The sequence below is a fragment of the Rhinolophus ferrumequinum genome, chromosome 2 (genome assembly GCF_004115265.2).
Source record: "Rhinolophus ferrumequinum isolate MPI-CBG mRhiFer1 chromosome 2, mRhiFer1_v1.p, whole genome shotgun sequence".
NCBI lineage: Eukaryota > Metazoa > Chordata > Mammalia > Chiroptera > Rhinolophidae > Rhinolophus > Rhinolophus ferrumequinum.
The window spans coordinates 97,845,179-97,849,906 of record NC_046285.1 but is presented as its reverse complement, the minus strand read 5'-3'; positions in this window follow the sequence as shown (position 1 = coordinate 97,849,906).

Below are 4,728 nucleotides of genomic sequence, written 5' to 3'. Positions count from 1 at the left end.
TTTCCAGATGTTGAACTTATGCAGGTGACGTAACCCCAGCTGGTGCTGCAGGGGGGCTGGCTGAGTCACACAGGACTTTGGGATTGAATCTCCGTCTTATTCAGAGGCAGCAGCCTTATCGGGGGAGATGGTGCCTGGTTAGTCTGTTCGCATGTCCTTTGCCTGGGCCTTCCTTAAAACTGAGATCCTGACCTGGTATCAAGTATAAGCACGCATGCGAGGGAAGCAGTGCGTAGCTCGAGACTGTACATTTTATCTGCTTTTTTATTGAAGGAGCAGGATGATAATCGATTTTGTAATGGATACAAAGACCAAACGTGGTGGTGGTGGTGGTGGTGGGGAATGGTGCCCACGATGACAAGTGTAAGGAAGATGCATATTAGCTCATGGTAGAGACCTTCCAATCCAGACACAGAAGTATCTGAGGAAAGAATATCGTTATACTGGTTACCATCTTGTTTCTTGAAAAGAGCAGATGAAACGTAATTTCCAGTGTTGCCCAATCCCGCATTAACTACATACTTAGCCTTGAGGGATGGCAACCCCCCACGCCATAGGCCAAATCTGGCCTGTCACCTGTTTTTTGTAAATACAGTTTATTGGAACTCAGCCCTGGCCATCCATTTATTTCGGTGGCTGCTTTCTCAATGTAAATGGCACAGTTGACGGAATGAATGGGTCCCAGAGCTTGAAATATTTCCTCTCTGGCTTCTCAGAGAAAATTTGCTTATCTTTGCTCTTTGTTCACCTTTATCTAGACAGGGAAATCTAGGAATTCCCTTTGTTTAAAATCTCTAAGTTTTGGTATTTGCTGCTTTGTAAATTCAACCCATGGCTCCTCCTTTTATCTCTCTTCTTCTTTTTTTTTTTGAGTATAAAAACAGCTGAGTTTATTTTTAAGAGACATTTAGCATTGTAAGTCACCTGACTGAAAATGTCTGTTTGCTGAATACCATTGAAATGCCTTTAAAGATTTTTTTTTCTTTATGTTTATCACTTTTTTTTTCTATTTTCTTTCTTTCTTTCTTTTTTTAATAGTTTCAGGTACACAGGACAAAGTAATACTTAGACGTTTATCATTTCTATCCCTCACACTGTGTGAACCCCCCTGCCCCCATCCACTATCCCTCTGACATCGCACACAGCCATTACATTTCCACTGTCTCTATTCCTAATGCTGTACTCCGCTTCTTGTAAGTATATACATATATATATAAAATTATATATATATATATAAAATTATAATTTTATATATATATATAAAATTATAGTTGGCATTCATTATTGTTCAGCTTCAGGTGTACAGTGAAGTGATCAGGCATTTATCTCTCTTCTTAGCTCGTGGATTATTTCAGAAGTTTCATTTTCAGTGGGGTGCTGTTTCCCTCTTGAGGACAATTGGAATTATGGGCTGGGTGGCTTTTATGATTGGGAGCCCCACTGGTATTGTGAGGGCGTGGGGAAAGGTTCTAAATATGCCCCAGACTGCACAGCGGCCCCACACTTAGTGTCAGGGCATACTCAGATGGAGGGCCCCCTGGGTTTTGTTTTTGACCATAATTTAAAATTTTTCAGGGGATCTTTTTAACATTTTCCAATGATGAGATGTCCTTAATGTTTTGTACTACAGCTTTCATGTACCTTATTTTAGTTGCCATCAGACACAGGGCACCATCAGGCAACTTATCTGCCTACCAGTGACATGAAGAACTCACTCTGACTTCTCTCTCTCTCTCTCTCTCTCTCTCTCTCTCTCTCTCTCTCTCTTTGACACACATTCACTCCTATGCCCTCTGTGCTGCCTTCTACCAACCCTGATGGCTCTGCTTCACTCAGTTCTCTGGGCAGAATTTTCCTGTAATTTCTGTGGCTGTCTTGTTAGTGCTGGAGAATACTTGGATCTCCTTTTCTATCTCATAGGAATCACCAGTCTTAGTTAAGGAGAAACTCTTCAACCCCTAACCTAACCCTCATTGCTCCTGGGACCAGGCTTATAGCTTTTAGTTTGGTGAGCTTCCCCACCAAGAGGGAGGTCCGTGGGGGACAGATGTGTCCTACGGCCCGGAGACAGCAGCCATGCCTCATGAAAGAGGGAGAGTGGGAGAGGGGCAGGGGTGTGATTGCAGACGGGAGGGCAGTAAGCCTCGGGGAGGGGTGTCGCGGTAGCCCGTGGGTGGAGGTAAGAGTGAAGGACTCATGTGCTCAGCATCCAAGTAATAAGTCAGTGCAGAGTGACCATGGACTGTGGAGCCTCCATCAACCTGGAGAGATGTGGGAGCAGTAGCTGGGGCAGAATGGACAACCTGTAAGAGACAACCCTGTTTTGAGATTTCCAGAGAGACCCAAGACAGGAGAAAATCTGAGTCTCTGCCATTTGGGACGGGGATGATGAACATGGGTAAGTGAGAGGAGCAACATATTTGAGACATCTTTAGGACCACCACCCTGATGAAGCCAGGGGACATTTGAGTGACACAGGTGATGGCATTTCTCTGGCCCAGAGCAGTGGTACTCAAACTTGAGCATGCGTCAGAATCACCTGGAAGCTTTGTTAAACTGAAGATCATCCCACCCCAGGGTTTCTGACTCAGTAGGTCTTCAGTGGGGATTGAGAATTTGCACTTTGAACACGTTCGCAGGTGTTGCTAACACTGCAGTTCTGGGGACCACACTTGGAGAACCACTGGCCTGGTGGGAAAGAGATAAACAGTGAACCCATTCATTAGTGTCTGCAAAATGAAGCTAAACTAAGGAGTGATTATAAGGTGGAAAATAAAGCTGATTGTATATCAACAGCAGTAATTTGGTCCCCATCGGGTTGATTGCTGTGTCAGAATTTCCAAGTCCTAAAATGGGGTAAGGTCATTTAGCCAAAATGCTATTGAGCAATAGCATGATAGTAGACATTCTCATTAAAATCTAATTCCTCTGCATTTTGGGAATTTATTCACTGTAAACAGGAAGAGTGCTTCAGAACTGAGTTTTGGCTCTTTGTAATTTTGAATCCTTTTAGCTGACTCAGTAAAGAGAGTCCCTCATTTGACCTTTTATTTATGAAAGAAGATAATTCAAGTGCCTGAGCATCTCCCTTCTTTCATTATTTGGGCATCCTCTCAATAGCAAGGTGACCATTTGATGTCAATGGACCTAAGTTTTCGGTTGACAAATTCTCATTTCTTTTATTTCTGACTGCAACAGATACTTGATACAATATTTTGGCCACAAATTTAAAAATAACTAAAATGTAAACAAAAGAATGCTAGAGAGACACATAAACAGAATGACTATGGGCTCCCAAACTATCCAGAATGATCTGGTATGATCTGGAAATAAACTCTAGGTTTTTAGCAGGGCTGATGTCTGGGCCCTAAGTTAGGGTTTTCTATCTGGAAGGCGGAGATACGTCAAAAATGCAATGGGCAAATTTCAGAAGAGCTCTTAATGACATCTCTGTTCACATTAGGGGGGGTCAATTATTTATGAAGTCCTTTTAAGGATTAATTTGAGTGTAAGTGACTCATTTGTAAAGAGAGTATTACAAACCTTGACCTTGGAGTTGGAGCCTATTCCAGCTCCAACCGTTGACTCGCCTCGGTTTCCCCAGGGTGTCATCCATTTGGTCCTGCTCAGCACCAGTGGTAGCAACAGGGCTTGGGACTGAATACCTCTTCTAGGTCCTTCAGAGCTACACTTACAAGTTGTGGGGTTTGGGCCAAGCCTCTCCATGGACTTCTCCATGTTTGGGTTGCATCATCTGTGAACCCCACTCATGGCGTGTAACTTAATCTAAGTGCTCTGTGAGCCCAGGATAAGAGACTTTCGGAGTGCCAAGAGGAATCGTAATAAATAATATTACACAGCTCCAGGGATGTTAATAATATTTACAATTTTGGCTTCATTGCACTTAGGGATTTGGAATCATTTTTATAAAACCGGCTTGAAAATCATGCATCAGGTTTCCTTTGTGCGACTGGCAGCATTTCAGAAACCACAAGGATCCATCCCTCTTCTCAGAGCTGTTTTGTGCAAACCCCGTCTGTCGGCATTGTTCCTCTGCCTCCCCATAAGCCCTTCCATTACTGGGAATTCCCCTCTTGATCCCAGGGATGTCAGTGGTGGTGGGACAGTGAACGTGTCCTCTGCAGGAGAGGGACCAGTCGGGAAAAGAACGGTGTGGCCAGTAGTTTCGCTGTTACTGGGGTGGCTGGCATTTTGATAGAACTGTCTGCAGAACTTGAAAAACTTGTTTGACAGTGCAGGCTTTGTGAGAGGCTGTGCAGTGTTTTTGGGAATTTGTTGATTTTCAAGGTGAAAGGTGAACGAGGGAGGGGCATGCAAGACATACCACTGTGACTTTCACATGTCTGCCCAGTTGGGGTTTTGTCTAAGCCTTTCGATTTCTCAATCTCAGGGCTTCCCCATCTGTGACTCACAGGTTCTTCATACAACACTCAGCTTATAAGCTAAAAAAAGTATTTGGGCCGGGGACCACCTGCACGGTCTGATCCTTCTCTGTCCCCATATTTGGTAATATGTAGATTCTTCCAGAATAACAGTGGCACCTTCTTTTATCTTGGATTCATAACGTTTGGGATCTAGTTGCTCAATAAATATCTACCTAATTAAAAATAATAATAGTAGTTTGTTGCATTACTGTTAATAATAGACAAGTTCATTGTAATTATAATAATAATAGACAACACTTTAAAGGTGCTCACTACATGGCAG